The sequence below is a fragment of the Dromiciops gliroides genome, chromosome 2, assembly GCF_019393635.1.
Source record: "Dromiciops gliroides isolate mDroGli1 chromosome 2, mDroGli1.pri, whole genome shotgun sequence".
NCBI classification, from domain to species: domain Eukaryota; kingdom Metazoa; phylum Chordata; class Mammalia; order Microbiotheria; family Microbiotheriidae; genus Dromiciops; species Dromiciops gliroides.
Genome location: NC_057862.1, coordinates 297,239,385 through 297,258,143, shown reverse-complemented (window position 1 = coordinate 297,258,143; position 18,759 = coordinate 297,239,385). Strand labels below are relative to the sequence as shown.

The 18,759-nt window shown below is 37.4% G+C and overlaps 1 protein-coding gene across 5 annotated transcripts in view; it reads left to right on the top strand.

Moving 5' to 3' along the window:
• The window catches only part of EML1 (EMAP like 1), a 195,756-nt gene that overhangs the window by 30,166 nt on the left and 146,831 nt on the right, over positions 1-18,759 (top strand). Inside the window, exon 1 of one of the 5 annotated variants that reach the window (XM_043987721.1) lies at positions 12,752-12,824. The exons of the other annotated variants lie outside the window; for them this stretch is intronic. The gene's annotated coding sequence lies outside the window, so the exon portion shown is untranslated. Of the gene's footprint in view, positions 1-12,751; positions 12,825-18,759 lie in introns of those variants that run through there. 5 annotated transcript variants of the gene reach the window in all.

The window sequence follows — 18,759 nt, the reverse complement described above, 5'->3', positions numbered from 1 at the left end:
TCCAGAGTCTAGGGCCCAGTTTTTCCAGACCAGAATCCAGCTTCCTCTTGATGACATCTTACCACTTTAGGAAGACAAGAGAACTCAGAGACTTTATATGAACAGTTTTGTTTTGTTAGTTTTTGTTATCTCTTTCTGTTATTATATGCCATCTGTAACATGTACTCTCTGCAGAGGCCCTCCCTCTGCAAGACCAATGTCAAAGTGTTGTGTTCATGAGGGACTGCCCCTCTGGACAAAACTTTTCTCTCTCCCTTTTTCTATATTGATATTCACATATTATTAGCTAGCATATGATATTATTTTTTTTTGGCTGTTTCATTGAGCAAACTCATTCGTTTTTCAAATGAAACAAAGTGGGGAATATGGTAAAAAAACGGAAGTTTTAGCTGAATCATTTGAGAGTTGAGCGCATGCTACTGAAGCGGCTTTTGAAAGACCACCCCTTTTGGGGAGGAGACTGTGACAAACAGCCGTGCGCCTGCTGCTGCCCGGAGAGCATGGCCAAGCACGCCGTACTTCTGGGACACCAACTTAACAGAAGTTCTCTCTCGGTCGCGCTGCTCGTAGTCTCGCACACTCTAGTTTGATGGCGCTTTTGGTGATCGGCTCTGGTTCTCAGCATGGCAGGTAGTTTTGGGATTTGGTGAGTTTTATAAAAGAATATAGACTAAGCTTAGATCTTAGACTATTAATTTGTATTTCTACTTTCCTATTTCCCTAATCAGTATCACCTGTTTGTTGGCTAATTTATTCCCAAACAATAAAAGCGAATCCCTCTCTGATTAAAGCTCAAAGGCTTCTTTTTCTTACTGGTCTGGGAGATATATAAGGGAAAAGTTCAAAGGGGAGTTTAATGCTCTTATATCCAATTTTAAATCTCACAGATGGAAGAAACTGTGTCTGCACTTAGTATATACTTATTAAGTTTTTATCAAATTCATTTTCTTGAGAGGAGATTCTTTGACTTACCATAGATCACTCACCTAATTAGTAGCAATGGTAGCACTGTAGCTCAGACCCATGATCTTTCCATTTGTACTATGCTACTTCTTTAATTATTCTAAACAGGTTGCTATCTATGCTTTTTAAAAGTTCATACTCTGTTCATATTCTGTTGTTAAAAAAAACCTTGCTATTCTTATGTTTTCATTCAAGGTTATTAAATTGAAGCTCCCTTTGCCTTTTTTGTAAGGTCATATTTCCCAAAACTTTAATATCTTTCATTGTTCTTTCCATGACTCTTTTTAAGTTTTTTTTACATATGCTCAAGTTAAGAAGTTAAGAAGTCTAAAATTGGGACTTCATATGAAGTCCCTACTCATCTAACGAACACCTTAACATTACTGACTGGTGTGAAATGATTACCTTGATATTCTAACAAACAGGATGAATTGCAACATCACACTAGTATTATAGTGCCAACAGCTCATATTTGTATAGTATTTTAAAGTTTACAAAGCACTGTCTTCACATTTATATCACAAAGTAGGTAGTGTAAACATAATTCTCACCATTTTACAAATAATTCAGGACCTGGAGGCAGGAAGGCTTGAATTCAAATCTGGCTTCAGATACTTACAAGCTATATAACCCAGGACAAGTCACTTAACCTCTGTTTGCATTGGAGGCAGCTAGGTAGCTCAGTGGATAGAGCTCTGGGCCAGGAGTCAGGAAGATTTGAGTCCAGATTGTAGAAATATTTTAAATGACTGGGGCTAATTTTGGGGGGACTGATCTATGGAGGACTAATCTGGGGACTGTTGACTATTTGGCTAAATTTAATGTGGGCCGTTTATATATAAAGTTCCACCACACTGCTCCACTCCCCAAATTGATAAGCAAAATATTAAGAAGCCTCTTAACTAAATAATCAAAGCAGAGTTTATTTATGAGATACTATTTAAAATTAAGAATACAGGGAAATACAATGTGCAACCTGACTGCGTTGTGGCACATCTCTTTCCACTGTGTCTCTTTCGAACTTACTTCTTGAATACAATAAGGGCCTTAGCCGCCGCTTGCCTCAGGGTACTCAGGTCCTTTATTCTAACTCCAAGCCCCTTTCACTTTGTAAATCCCCCTGCTTCTAACTTTCCTCTCCTTACTGCCACCGCTGAACCCCTGTGTTTCTCTCTCACCAACCTTCTGTCTGTCTGCTCCGTCAGTCTGCCCTTTGGCCTCTCTTTTCCCTGCTCCTAGTCCTTCTCATCTGCTCCAACCTTTCTAATCTCATCAGCCGCTGCTTGACCTCTTCTCCACCTTGTCTCGTCAGTCCGAACCTCTCAGTCTTGTCCACAGGCCTCCAGTCCTCCTGTCAGCCCCCGTACCTTATCAGCCCCACCTGAGTCTAACTCCCAGATCTATATATACCTTTTCTTCTCTCCACTCAAATCTCAGGGCTTCCTGCGCCTCCACAGACCAAGCTAATCTGCTAGCCAGGGCTGTGGCTGGCTGGGGGGGGGGGTGCTCGAGCAGCTCGTGCCTCAGCTCAGGCTATCCGGGTTCTCTTGGATAGCTCCGCTCAGGTCGGAGGGAGCTGGGGGCTTTTTCTTCCCCCAGCTGTCTGACCTGGCGTCTTGTATAGCCCATGGGGCTTTTGGGCTCAGCTGAAGCAGAGGGGGAGGGGCATCAGCCTCTCCCATACAGAAGAGACCCTGAGGGCCTAAGGCTTTCCAATCTCAGCCCAAAGGTAGGGTCCCCAAATCAAAATAAATTTCCACAAGATCTAGCCTCAGATAACTTACTAACTGTGTGACTGGGCAAGTCACTTAACACTCTGCCTTAGTCCACTGGAGAAGGAAATGACAAACCACTACAGTGTCTTTGCCAAGAAAACCTCATGGACAGTATGGTCCACAGGGTCACAAAGCATTAACAACTAAAAGATTCTGAGGCCTAAAGAGATTAGGATCACATAACTATGAAGTGGAAGAGCCAAGATTTTAAGTCAATTGTATGATTCCAGCACTCTTTCCGCTACACCATGTAGTTTCTCTAATAAGTAAACTCACTTATATAGTACTTTAAGGTTTTATGAAATGCTTCCTCTCCCTTGTGGGGTGAGTGGTATAAGTATTATTATCCCCATTTTACAGAAGAGGAAACTGAAGTAGAATTTATGTGTCTTGCTTGTCCATGGTCACACCGATAGTAAGCTTTACAGCTGAGATTCAAGCTCAGGCCTCTCTTAGGTCCAGCACTATATCTTTTAAGTTCCTGAAATAACAATTGCTTGTTCAATATTCAAAGTACAATGGGTACGATGGTGAAAGGGTGAAGTTGTAATGCTCTCATTTTATCTCTGATACTGTAATTAGGTAATAAGAGTTTTTGATTAAATCATATAATTAGAACTGGGCCTATATACCAACTTGAATCAAGGCCATCATGTGAAAAGCTATACATCACTCACTAAGTAATTTATATAAAGGAAGAAGCTATATCAGAACTGGAGAGAGAGATTCTTTTTTTTTTTTTTTGGTGAGGCAATTGGGGTTAAGTGACTTGCCCAGGGTCACACAGCTAGTAAGTGTTAAGTGTCTGAGGCTGGATTTGAACTCAGGTACTCCCGACTCCAAGGCCAGTGCTCTATCCACTGTGCCACCTAGCTGCCCCTGAGAGAGAGATTCTTAATGGCCTGTACTGGAAAGGTTGGAGGAAGCAAAACATTTTCAGCATATTTTTAAGTAAAGGGAGGGCTGAGCTATGGCAGAGAAGGGAATTATTGAGGAGTTTCATTGGCTTTACAGGGTTTTTGGAGCTGAGGATCCAGGCTAGGGAAAGCCCCAAGAAAAGTTTAATTCTTTCCTCAATTTCCCTTCCCAAAGCCGGTTGACCCACAGACACTATAATATAATCTTTTATTTTGTCAACCTAATATTCCCTATAAACTGACTTTTACCTCAACCACAGAGAAGCCAGGGGTTAACTAGAAATCAATATAAATTTAAATATAAATTTAGGCAGAGAGCTTAACCTCTGTATAGGTGTTAGGAATTTTTCTGAGGTCTAGGAGCGATTGAGTGAACTCAGAACTTTTCATTTAAAATAAACTCCCCAGAGCCAAAGAGAAGGGAACTAAACAAAGAACTCAAGAAAGGAAACAGCAGGTATAATAAAAGCCTTGGTTTTTCAATTATATGAACAGGAGTCTTAGAATATCTTTTATACTCTTTGATATGGCTGAGATTGCACATTTGGAACCACTGACTGATATAAATGTTTGATGACAACACGTCATTCACAATGATCAGAGTAATAATCATATAGTTATTACCATGAAAGCATTATAAGTAGGGTTTTTCTTCTTTTATTGAGGGAAGGGGAAAGGCAAAAGAGAAATATACGTGGCTGGTTAATAAGTACATCTTGAAAATTAGCATGAAAGATATGTTGTTTGATAATATAATTATCAGCTAGTATCAATCAATAGCCTTTTATTAAGTACTTACTAAGTGCCCCCCATATCCAATCATCTGTCATGTCTACCTCCATAACATTTCTCTTATATGTCCCCTTTCCTCTCTTCTGACACTGTACCTCTTAGGATCTAGGCTGGGTTTTCTAGTATCTGTCAACTAAAAGTTTATTCTGAAATTCTTACATTCCCTAGTTAGATACATAGCCTTTGGGTGGAAAATAATAAGGGTAAGCAGGATTATCTGGTATGGCTTTGGTTTGTGGCAAGTGTCCCTGAGTCCACTTGATCCTGAATCTGCATGTTCTTCTCCTAGTATATATCAGAATTATAGAATGTTGTATGTTAGACTCACTTGGAAAGGATAATATATATGATGATTTAGTTATATATGGATCTTTCCTGATGTTCAAGTGTTATAGTGACTCTTAAATTTACCAGACTGTTACTTTGATTTTTTGATGAATCTGCTATCTTACCTTTGTGGGTACTTTTTTCTAGACTGTCCCATCTATACTGTCTCATCAAATGCTACTTTTTCCATGTCTTCCTTTATGTTTAACAGAAGGGTTCTCCTCCTTTCCCTGACTCCACTGGACAACCTTCTGCTACCTCTTTTTTTTTTTTTTAAGGCAATGGGGGTTAAGTGACTTGCCCATGGTCACATAGCTAGTAAGTGTCAAGTGTCTGAGGCTGGATTTGAACTCAGGTACTCCTGAATCCAGGGCCGGTGCTTTAACCACTGTGCCATCTAGCTGCCCCTGCTAGCTCTTTTAATATTGTGCTAGCATTAATACTCAAATTCCCATCTTCTGCAGGAGCCCTTTCCTTAGATTTCCAGTTCTTAGCCACCACAAATAGAGCTGCTATAAATATTTTTGTACAAATAGATCTTTCTCTCTTTTTTTGGATATCTTTGGGATATAAACCTAGCAGTGGTATTACTGGATCAAAAGGTATACACAGTTTTATAGCCCTTTGGGCATAGCTCCAGATTGCTCTCTAGAATGGTTAGATCAGTTCACAACTCCACCAACAGTGGAATTTAAAGAAAGACAAAAGACAGTCTCTGCCCTCAAGAATCTCATGGTCTAATGGGGAGATAGATAAAAAATTAGATACAAACAAGATATTTACAAAATAATATGAATAATGAATAGAGGGAAGGATTAGAATTAAGAAGGATTGGGAAAAACTTTTTCTAGAAGGTAGAAATTTAGTTATGTTTCATCAAGGAAACACTGCATGTTCCTTGAAGAAACAAAGGGGGGGATGTGGTAAATTAATGGAATTTGGCAGACACCCAGGGGTCCGACTTGATTGACTTAGTGTTTGAATTGGGTGTGAATGAGGAACTACTAAGTACCCACTTAAGGTGATTAGATTTTAGCTGCAGCTGGCCTGCCCTGTTAGCCACCTAGTTTGAATTTAGCTAACCCTGAGGAGAGTGTGTTCTCAGAGGCTATAGACTGCAACATCAACAGGAGACTCTCAGCCAATCAACTTGAAGAACCTCCCATTTGTGGGAGGAAGACAGGAAGTAGGAAGCTGAGGCTGGTGGACAGGATCTTTCTTTTTTGGTTCAAGACATTGGCTCTGTGGCAGGACCTCACGTGGGCTGTTAGGAAAGCTAGGATTTCCATGCTATAAGGAATCTTCTCAATCTTTCTTTCTCTTCACTATCTTATATCTTTTATTAAACCCTTAAAAGCCTAAATTCTTGGTGAATTTGTCAGTGATTTTATCCAGTTTTCCCCCAAAAGCAGGGGGGACAGATTAGAACCCACATTTAGATTTTTAAACAACACAGTTAATATTGATAGAAGTTAGGGAAACTAGGAAGTAGAGATGAGAAAAGAGAACATTCCAGGCATGGGAGACAACTAGAAAAAATACCCAGAGCTGAGAAATGGAGTGTCTTGTTCAATGAATAACAAGGATCTAGTATCACTAGATTGAAGACTGGGTGTAAGATGGTGTGAGGTATAAGACTGGACAGGTGTGTATGCATGTGTGTATGTATGTGGGGATGGGGGGTTGTGGTAACTAGGTCATGAAGGTTTTTGAATGTCAAAGGATTTTGTATTTGATCCTGGAGGTGATGGGGAGCCACTGGGTTTTATTGAGTTTGATGGAGACATGGTTGGACCTACATTTTAGGAAAATCACTTTGGCTTCTGAAATGAGAGTGAACTGGAGTGGGGGGAGATTTGTGGCAGACAGACCAACTAGCAGGCATGATGAGATGAAGGCCTGAAACACGGTGGTGGCAGTATCAGAGGAGAAGAGGGACATATTTGAAGGATATCACAAAGGTGAAATTAACAGGTCTTGGAAACATATTGGATATGGGAAATGTGAGATAAGAATTGAGGATGAGGCCTAGGTTGTAAACCCAGAGTACTGGGAGGATGTTAGTATCCTTTAATGGTTTGGAAGGGGGGAGGATTTAGGGAGGCAGATAACAAGTTCAGTTTTGGACATGTTGCTGGACTTCCAGTTTGAAACGTCTGAAAGGAATCTGGAGATGTGAGCCTGGAGATCAGCAGAGAGGTTAGGGCAGAATTGGTAGATAGGAGAATTATCAGCAGAGAGATGATAAGTAAATCCATGAGAGCTGATGAGATCATTAAGTGAAGATGGTATAGAGGGAGAAGAAAAGAGGACCTGCTCTTACTGATTTTTTCAAAATTTATTATTTGTTTTAATATTCTTTTAAAAATTTTGAGTTCCAAATTTACTCCCTCCATCCCACCCCATCCACACTGAGAAGGCAAATAAATTTTATCAGTTATAAATGTGAAATCATGCAAAACATATTTCCGTATTAGCCATATTGGGGGAGAAATATATATATATATATATATATATATATATATATATATATATATATATATATATATATATATATATATATGCAAGCACACACACACACACACACACACATATATGTAGGGAGAGAGAGAGAGAGAGAGAGAGAGAAAATTATACTACAATTTATACTCAGAGTTCAGTTTTCTCTTGGAGTTGGATAACATTTTTCATCATGAGCTCTTTGAAATTGTTTTGGATCATTGTATTGATCAGAGGAGCCAAGCCTGTCATGATTATCATTACAACATTGCTATTATTGTGTACCATGATCTCCCTGTTCTTTTAATTTCACTATGCATCAGTTCATATGGGTTTTGCCATGTTTTTTTGAAATCACTCCCCTCATTATTTCTTATATCACAATAATATTCCATCACAATCATATGCCACAGCTTGTTTAGCCATTTCCCGGTTGGTGAGTATCCCCTCAATTTCCAGTTCTTTGCCACTGCAGACAGAACTGATATAATTTTTTTTCTGGGCCAATGAGGATTAAGTGACTTGCCCAGGGTCACACAGTTAGTGTCAAGTGTCTGAGTCTGTATTTGAACTCAGGTCCTCCTGAATCCAGGGCCAGTGCTTTATCCACAGTGCCACCTACCTGCCCCTGATATAAATATGAACGTATAGATTCTTTTCCTTTTCCTTTGATCTATTTGTGATATACACCTAGTAGAAGTATTTCTGGGTCAAAGGGTATGTATGCACAGTTTTATAGCCCTTTGGACATAGTTGAAAATTGTTCTCCAGAATGGTTGGACCCTTTCACTACTCCATTAAGAGTTCATTAATGTACCTATTTTCCCCCTCATCCCCTCTAGTATTTGTCATTTCTCATAAGTGTGAGTTGGTACCTCAGAGTTGTTTTAATTTGCACTTCTCTAATTAATAGTGATTGAGAGGGGCAGCTAGGTGGCACAGTAGATAAAGCACCAGCTCTGGATTCAGGAGGACCTGAGTTCAAATCCAGCCTCAGACACTTGACACTTACTAGCTGTGTGACCCTGGGCAAGTCACTTAAGCTCCATTGCCCTGCTCCCCCCCCTAAAAAAAATTAGTGATTGATAGCATTTTTCATATGACCATAGATAGTATTATCTTCTGAAACCTTCCTGTACATACCCTTTGACTATTTATCAATTGTGAAATGGCTCTTAGTTCTAATAAATTTGACTCAGCTCTCCCTATATATTTGTGAAATGAGGCCTTAATCAGAGAAATTTACTGTATTTTTATATATTACTTCATTGTCGATGGTACTTTTTATCGAAATGTACTTTCCCTGATAATCTCTTTTAATTTAGGTCTATTTTCACTTTTGCTTTGTCTGAGATCATTATTGCTACCCCTGTCTTTTTTACTTTAGTTGAAGCATATTAGATTCTGCTCCAGCCCTTTATTTTAATTCTGTGTTTGTCTTTCTGTTTCAAGTGTGTCACTTATAAACAACATATTGTTGGATTCTGATTTCTAATCCATTCTGCAATCTGCTTCCATTTTATGCATGAGTTTGTCCTGTTCACATTCACAGTTATGATGACTATATATTTCCCTCCATCCCTGTCTCTTCTGTTTTTTCATTCTTTTGACTTTGTTTTATTTTTTCTTGATGTCTCATGGAGTCATTAGCTTCCAGTTGCCTAATTCTAATTTTTGAGGAATTATTTTCATCAGTGAGACTTTGTACCTCTTTTTCCATTTGGCCAATTCTGCTTTTTAAATTCTTTTCTTCAGTGAATGTTTGTGCCTCTTTTACAATTCTGGTTCTTAAGATATGACCAGGATCCCTGCTTCTATGTGACCAACAACAAGCTGCCCTGGAACTGTGTCCCAGGATTCCACATGGGCAATAGAGTTGCCACCAAGAACCAGCAGCACCTAGTACCAGCAAAGAGTCCCCTGTGTTATCTTTTTGACCTCTTGTTTTACTCCTTTGTTTACCAGTCTCTGAGGTGAGAGCTCCTCAAGGTGCTGCTGCTTTTCACAGCTTTTGCTGTGGTCACATGTTTGCACTCTATACAGGCCACCACATGCATGTCACAGACCTCTCCTGTGGACCTCTTAAGTTTTCTTAGGCCAGCAAATGTCTCCCCTGACCTTTGATTGGCTCTGCCTCTTCAAAATTTGATTTGAGATATTATCATCACCTTCTGTGGAACTTATAGTCTTAGAAAGTTGCTCAGAGTAGGGAGAGTTTAAGTGAATTAAACCTGGTGTCACAAGTTGCTGTGTGTCAAAGGCAGGACTTGAACCTGGGTCTTCCTGATTTTAAGGGCACTCTCTGTCTACTATGCTATTCTGCCTCTCATTTTCTTAAATATTTGGTTCAAATGATAGTTAAACTATGTTAGCTTAATATTAACACATTAGATGTGTCCAATTAACTTCACTTTGATATGATTAGAAAATTTTGTTTGCCACTGACAAATGTTCTTCTGGAGATGTATATGTCTGAATCCTCAATAGCTAAGACTTCAAGGTATCTGGATGCAATGTTGGGGGTGGGGAAATCAATCATTTAGATGTTTTGTCTATATGATACATAATATTCAGATATTTAGGAAATATTCAGATGCTTTTTAAAAAATTGCTTCTTCTAGACAGGTTAATGATATTGTAAAGCTATAGTAAGTGATGTTTTAATATATTGATTTTTAAACCATCTTGGGTTATTTGGACAAATCAAATAACATTAAGGTAATAATCAGATTTTTGGCAGTCATGCCACCAGTGCTGGTCCTGGAGTCAAAAAAGCTTGATTTCAAATCTGTGCTCATGTGCTTCCTAGCTCTGTGACTTAGGAAAGTCACAACTTCTGTCTGCTTCAGTTTCTTCATCTGTAAAACGAGAATAATAATAACACTTTGCAGAGTTGTTGTAAGGATCAAATGACCTAACACTTGTAAAGTGTAAAGGCTTAGCACAGTGCCTACCTAGTACATAGTAGGTGCTTAATGCTTGTTCCCTTCCCCTTATTTTACTCCTCTGCTATAAAAATTTGTGTGATCCTTCTCCCACACTGTGAAATCTGCTGCCCTGGGTATTTTGCCCCTCTTCCCACCCTTGAAACTGGCTTTACAATTCAAAATGTTTGGCTTGAATATTGGTATTCCTCAAAGCTTTATTATATATCTTGAGACCTGGGGTTGGCGTTGGGTGGGTAGAAATGGGAGTTCTGGGGACAGTTTCTAGGACACCATGGAGAAGTTTGAAGTGTGTTGTGGAGGAAGAAGCAGTAAATTTTCTTTAAAATATTCTTAGGCATATCAAGGGTAAAACAACCTGTTATAAAGGACTCAGAGAAAGGATTTGAGTCCAGTATCATCCCATAGTTGACACAATAATGATACTTTGCTTTGTTACAGTTTATATACCTTGTGTCCAACCATCAACCATTCTTTTTGGGTATTGAATTGATATAAGCACTTTAAAATTACAAAGTACTCTACATCAATTAGCTAATTTGGTCCTCATGGTTGCCCTCTGGGGTAGGAAATAGAGGTTTTATCCCCATTTTAGGTGAGGAAATTGACAGTGAAATAAAATAGCTTGCCCAGCTAGTATAAATGGTAGAAATGGAATTTAATGAGGTCTTCCAACTCCAAGTCCAGTGCTTTTTCTACTAATAAATTATAAGCTTCTAAGCATCCAACTACTTTTAAATGATTTATAAAGCAAACAGATTCATAAGCTGTTTTGAAAGAGAATAATTTCCCCTTTCTAACCAGTGCTAACATAGCAGAAAGTGGGTTTTGGTGAGGTAAGCCAAAGAATCCCTGACATTATTTGCCCCCCCCCAAAAAAAATTGTTACATATTTGAGCTATTCTCAGCTTTTTAATGTTTGAGTAAATTAGGTACCACACTTAGAAAAGAGGTGTTCTCTAGTTAATCTAGCTTTCCCATTTTTATATATACCTTTCTTTCTTTTTTTCTTTTCTTTCTTTTTCATTTTTTTTTAGGGCAATGAGGGTTAAGTGACTTGCCCAGGGCCACACAGCTAGTAAGTATCAAGTGTCTCAGGCTGGATTTGAACTCAGGTCCTCCTGAATCCAGGGCTAGTCACCACCTAGCTGCCCCCAATGTATACCTTTCTAGAGGATTAATCATACTACATTTCCCAGGACTGTGGGATTGTGGTTATTATTAAGGAAAAGAACCAATATGATATGTTCCCCCAAAATGCCCATTCCTTTCCATCATGTGTTTCTCAAAAAAACATGATGACAAGTGAAAACCTCTTGTAAGAAAATATTTAAATTTGATTAGGTAGGGTAGGGAATGTGACATTGAGGATGGACATATTTATTGCCTCAGAATTGGTTTCAAGATAAAAACTCAAAGGGTTTAAATTTATAATCGAATTAGTTTTACTTATTGTGGGAAAAAGGATGCTTTTCTAAATTTGATAAAAATAAGATCAGCTTCTTTGGAACTTTAAAGTTTACAAAATGCTTTATTCATAAGAACATCATGATGTAGGTAGTAAAATTATTATTATTATCCTCCATTTTACAAGTGGGCAAAATGAGAATTAAAAACAGTTAAGTGAGTTGGCCAAAGTCACATGACTAGAAGGTAACAGGGTCAGGATTTTCTGATTCCAAGTACATAGTGTATACAATGCCAATAACATTTAAAGATACTAAGATGATTACTGAACATTCTTATAGATAATTCCAGTTGTTCAGAATAAATTATTTTCTATTTTAAGGCAGTGATTTGAGGCAAGTAAAATTGAATATACATGAATTGAATATTTTATTTTATGAAAGTCAGTTCAGCACATATACATAGAAATACAGAGATAAATAAGACAGTCCTAGTACTCATAGAGCAAACATCATGGTAAGAGGATATGATATATACCCAAATACTTAGACCAGAGGGTCGAATGTGCCATGCTAGATCTGAGGAAGCAGAGATCATCTCTAAATGGTAAGTTCAGATATACTTTATAGAAAAAGTAGCAGCTTGGTTACAGCTTAAAAGCTGTGTTCTATATGAAATGAGTGGCATGAGCAAAGACATTGAGGTGGGAAAGTCCAGAACATGGAAAAGGAGTGAATAATGTAATTTGGCTAGAGTTAAGAGTATGTGGTTGAAATTAGTATGAGCTAAGCTTGGAAATTTAGACTGAAGAAAACGTTGAATACAGAACTTTTCCTTTATTCACTAGATAACAAAAAGCCACTAGGCTCTATGAAAAACAAAAGCATATATATAATTGCTAACCCGATCAGTTGCTCTATTCAAAATTGACCAGTCGCAGAAACCTTCCTTAGAAAATTAAAGTTATAGTTGTAAGTGATTATTGGTCAGCTCAGAAGTAATATCCCCAACTCTAAAACAAACAAACCAACAAACAAAAACCTCCAGTGTATTTGTTGTATTTATTTCTTCTGACACTGTCTTGTCTTATTGCAGCTACTTCTAAGGGGTTAGGTGCCCCAGTCCTGGGAAACTTGAACTGTTTTCAGTTTCATCCAAATCCTCAAAGTCTGAAGACCTTTCATAAGTTACAGTTCATTGTAAGTAGTGTTTAACAATAAAGACAGGTTGACTATATGTATAACAAAATAGCTATTTTAAATGATCAAATTATAAATGAGATAATAGAAAATACGATGAGTTATAAAATAGATTATTTGTTTTATATACACGTCCAAGTCCTGTTAGTCTTAGTCTATTTAACTTTTTAGATACATTTTCTTTAGTCAGCAGTTGACAGTTATAACCAATCAATCTATAAATGTTGTTATTTGTCCTTCATTCTCAAAGAGGACCATGACATTGGGAGGTGGTGTCATGACTTTCAGTGAATTGGATTTAAGTGAGGGAGGGCTGTGCAAAGTCATCATCCTCACTCTCTCCTTCAGAGCCATCTGGGTCCAGTGTCAAGATATATATTGGGACAACTGAAGATGGCCCTGAATGCAGTGCGGGGCCTTTGCCTTTTCAAACTAAGGTCTTTCCTAGGGCTCAGTAATAAGTAAATAGATAAATGGAATAGAGGAAGTAAGGAAGGAGAGGAGAGGAGAGAAGAGGAGAGAAGAGGAGAGAAGAGGAAGAAGGCTGGGAAGGGAAGCCTTTAATCTGTAAATAAATATTAAAACACCTATTATGTGTCAGACACTGTGCTAAGCATTGGAAATGCAGCTAAAGTGAATGAGGGGCAGTTAGGTGGCACAGTGGATAGAGAACCAGCCCTGGATTTAGAAGGACTTGAGTTGAAATCCGGCCTCAGACACTTGACACTTACTAGCTGTGTGACCCTGGGCAACTCACTTAACCCCAATTGCATCACCAAAAATAAATAAATAAAGTGAATGAAACAGTCTCTGTGCAGACTCAAAGAGCTTACTATACTCTGATGGAGAAGACAGAAATGTATATATACACATACATACATATGTATTATATATACTAAATAAAAAGCTGTGTGATCCTGGGCTTCTGTGCTGTGGAGTTGATGAGGGAGTACATTTCAGTCATGGGAGATGGCCAGTGGAAAAGAACAGTTTATATTTTATCCTAAAGAAAATAGAGAGCCATAGGGGTTGATTCAGTAAGGGACTGAGTTACAGTCTGGATCATCTGGTTTAATTGGCTTAACTGTCCAAAGCACAGTGCTAGTATACCAAGGTTGTGGCTCATATTGCCAAATGGTCCACGTAGCTGTGAAGAGAGGAAAACCCTCAGTACTGGGGCCAGAGACTGTACCAGAAATTCCAGTTATCTTTGAAATGAATGTCCTTTTTCCAGATGATAAAGGAAGGAAATGCACTGTTATTCTCTCCATTTTACAGAGGGGGAAACTAACTGAGACAGACAGAAGTTAAATGACTTATCCAGAGTCACACAGCTAGTAAGTTTCTGAGGCTGGATATGAACTTGTTTTCCTGGCTCCAGGTCTAGAACTCTATCCACTGTACCACCTAGCTGCCTGATAACTAGGAAAGAACATGAGGTAAAGATGATTGAACTTGACTCATCACTGGTATTTGGAGAGAGAGAGAAAAAACTTTGTAGTGCATGCATGTCCAATCAAAGGTGACTCAGTAATTTTTTAAAAAAATTACCATATAAATAAAATTACTATATACTACAGTATGACAGCAATATGCTTCCTTAATACAATCATTTACACATTATATTGCTAATTATAAAGAATTGAAATTACCTTACCCTGAACTCTATGGAATCCTAGTGTTACTTGAGATTTGAATAGGCATACTGTGAAACATTCCCATTAATTATCCTCTATATCTCTCCTGAGCTAAATTTGAAAAAGCCATCTGTATTCAGTGGCCTCATTGTTTCCTAAATCTGTGGTGTAAAACTTAAATAGAAATGGATCTCTATGGGCTACATAGTGACTTAGAAAACCACAAATTAACATTTTCTGTGTTACATATTTTTTTGCTTTTTTAAACATTTCCCAATTACATTTTTTTTTTGCAGGGCAATGAGGGTTAAGTGACTTGCCCAGGGTCACACAGCTAGTAAGTGTTAAGTGTCTGAGGCCAGATTTGAACTCAGGTTCTCCTGAATCCAGGGCCAGTGCTTTATCCACTGTGCCACCTAGCTACCCCCTCCTAATTACATTTTAATCTGGTTGAGGCTGAGAAACTGGAAGCTATTAGGAAGACATTAGAATAGTACAAGGAACTAGTCCTCCATACCTCATCCCTTCTTACCAGATTCTGAGGACTTGATAGCATAACTCCTTTATAGTTTGTTTGTTTGTTTGTATGTGGGGCAATGAGGGTTAAATGACTTGCTCAAGGTCACACAGCTAGTAAGTGTCAAGTGTCTGAGGCCGGATTTGAACTCAGGTCCTCCTGAATCCAGGGCTGGTGCTTTATCCACTGTGCTACCTACCTGCCATAACTCCTTTATAGTATAGTTAAATAATTAATATTTAGATGAACCAGAATCATTAAGTAAAGATTAAATTATCTTGATTGTTCTTTTTCTCCATTTCAATAAGTCCGTGATGTTTATATTATATTTTAGATAGACTTTTTCCCCAAATGTTGAAAATTTTTAAGTTTGCTATTTAAAGGGCAAATTAATTTGGCAGATTCAGCTATTCAGATATACTTTTTTCTCTATTGATTACATTTTATATGTCTATTATCAGAATTAGTCCTTTTTTCTAGTCTTATATCTTCTATTAAAGCAAAGGCTTATCTTTTCAATAGTTATGTCTTTCCAGTATTTCTCTATGGCAGCAAGATGTGGAATACCATTGTCTCCAAAGAAGCAATTTTTAACATGTATCCAGTGAGGAATAATGGATGTAATGGAGGAGTAAATGATGTCATTAAGAAATTGTATGATAGGAAGAAAAGATGTACTGGTTACATAGCAAGAACAAGGGGTGATAGGTGGACATCCAGAGTTCTCTAGGGGTACTCTTGTGATATCTGGAGAAAGTAAAGAATACTTCCAGTATCGTATATTGAGTAGATCTTCCCCCCACCTCTGCAATGGTGAACTTTAGGGGTACTTTGAATAAGGGTTTCAGAGAATGGGCTGACATGGATGGGTCACAATCCTCATTGTTGGGTTTTTTTTCAATCTTAATAGTATTTTATTTTTTCCAGTTACATGCAAAGATAGTTTTCAACATTTGTTTTTATAAATGTTGAAAACCATCTTTTCCCTCCTCCCTCCCCAAGACAGAAAGCAATCTGATATAGGTTACATATGTACAATCACATTAAACATATTTCTGTATTACTCATGTTGTGAAAGAAGAATCAAAACAAAAAGGAAAAAGCCCCTGAAAAGAAACAAAACAAAACAAAACAAAAAAGAGTAGAAACAGTATGGTTCAATCTGCATTCAGATTCCACAGTTCTTTTTTTTTCTGGATGTGGAGAACATTTTCCATCATGAGCCCTTTGGAATTGTCTTGGATCATTGTATTGCTGAGAGGAGCTAAGTCTATCACAGTGTTGCTGTTACTGTGTACAGTGTTTTCCTGGTTCTGTTCACTTAGCATCAGTCCATTTAAGTCTTTCCAGGATTTTCTGAAATCTGCCTGCTCATCATTTCTTATAACACAATAGTATTCCATTATATTCATATACCACAACTTTTGCCATTTCCCAATTGATGGGCTTCCCCTCACAAAATCTTCATTGTTATAAAGAATTCCTAACTTGATGAGATCACAGATCTATCTGAGCATTGAGCAGATGTTCAAATCTGGCTTTTAATGGTGTTGCATAGGGCAAGAGACAGGACTGAAATCATTAGAAGATGGCACAACTAAAATACCACTTTTCAGGTAAGTGCATTTCCAAGACATTGAAGAAACATGTCTGTTGAATTTGCAATTCTTGTGTGAATACCATTAAAAACCAATAACATGTAAATATACTTTGAGCAGTTTTTTTTTCTTTTTTGGTATATTGAGGATTATGTCAGTCATAGAAGTCAAGTGTTTAAAAATGTTTAGAAGTGTGGTTTACATACAGGGAAGCAGATATTTACCAAGTTAAATATGAATGGTAAACTATTGGAGTCATATTAGATTGGTTCATTACCCAGTCTAGTATAGGCTATTTTTAGCTATTTACTCTGATCTTACAATTAAGAAAAAAGTTTGTATTAGTGGTACAACCATCAGTACAATACCTTAGGAAACAATCTGAATCTCTAGTTGTTGAATTCAAGTGTTCCCTCATCGCTTACTCAAGAAGTTGCTGCTGATGAAAAATGGGTTCCAAATTTTTCTTGGGGAGGGTCTCATTATACATGGTAGGTGACAGAATAATTATAGAAGTTGCATTGAAGAGAAAAGTTTAAGAAGAATTTTAGAGAATGTCAGAATTGCTCCCATAGCTGCTAGATCAAGGTCTACCTTCTTTTTAAAATTTTTAAACATAAAAGCTTTCATTTGTTCAAATGCCTTTTTTTGTTAAAAAAAACTTGCTAAAATAAAGCTAAAAAAGGCAGGACTTTTGATTAAAATTGAATTGGATAATTAGCAATGCAGTGGAGTGGCAAAAGCACCATAGTAGTAATCAGATTCAGTTTCAAATTCAAACCTGAGCATATACTAGGTATGTGACAAATTCTTTGGCCTTTTTGAGTCTTAGATTCCTTACTTGTAAAATGGGGATAATAAGAGTCTATTTCCCAGAGTTGTATGGATCAAATGAGATACTATATAAGAAAGGCTTATATAAATATGAACTTTTATCTTTATTTACCATTTCTTTTTCCAACCTGAGGATTTCCTGATAGTATATATTCCCAATGAATAAGTGTCTACTATTTAATTTTTTTTCTTAAATTTTCCCCCAAAAGCCTATTCAGTTCTATTGAAGAAGGGTAAAAAATGTTTACTGTACAATCCCCCCACCCCCAAAAGGAGCAGAGAATAGTTAGGCCTTTGTACATAGGTTTTGTAGATTACATAATAGCTGTTTCTTTCCTACATACTTTACTTCTGAAAGACACACACAAGCTACTAAGTTTAATTCTTAAATAATATTCACTTATATAAACAAACCTCTATCGCAAAGAAAGTTTTCTACCTTAAATATTTAAAGGATCCATACTATTAAGGATCCATCTGCTTTAATAGATTGCATTTGTGAGGTTGTGTGGCTCCATTCCTGCTCCAAATCGTGGGGTGGCCAACTTCCTGGCAGTGAAATTCAACCAGACTGGTCTTTACATGATAGACATACACTCTTTTTTTTTTTTTTTGGTGGGGCAATGAGGGTTAAGTGACTTGCCCAGGGTCACACAGCTAGTAAGTGTCAAGTGTCTGAGGCCAGATTTGAACTCGGGTCCTCCTGAATCCAGGGCCAGTGCTTTATCCACTGCGTAACCTGGCTGTCCCGATTGACATACACTCTTTGCTGGGTCTGTACTCAAAGCATTTCCACCTTTGTAAGACCTGTCTGAACTTGAGCAGTGTTCCAATTGGCACTTTTCTGAGAATCCAAGGTCACCTGTACACCATGACGAGACATTAAAATAGGATTTTTATATGATTTAATAAGCTCTAGCTTAAATATGTCTTTAAATTTCTTTTGGAGGTATAATAATCTATGAGCATTTGTAAAAAAATCAATAATTTTGGAATTTTTTCAGACCTTTAAAAAAAAGTCAGTCTCTTGTAGAAGGGAATATAGACTGTAACCGAACAAAACTATCATATGGCATAATAGAATCATTTTAAATGGAAGGTAGCTCAGCAGAACTTAATACAAAAATGTTGCAGGATTTTTTTTCCATAGTAAAAAAAGATAAATTTTTCTTTATTATTCTTCTCATTCTTTTTAAAAATTGAGTTCAGGTAAAAATTATCCTGGAACAAAGCACTATCCTTTTAGTATTTTTTTATTTAGTGTTTACTTAGTGTGGACTACTGCACAGGTGAATAACTGCTTTTTGTAATTGAATGAAAGCATTGGGATTTAAACTCATCTTCTCTAG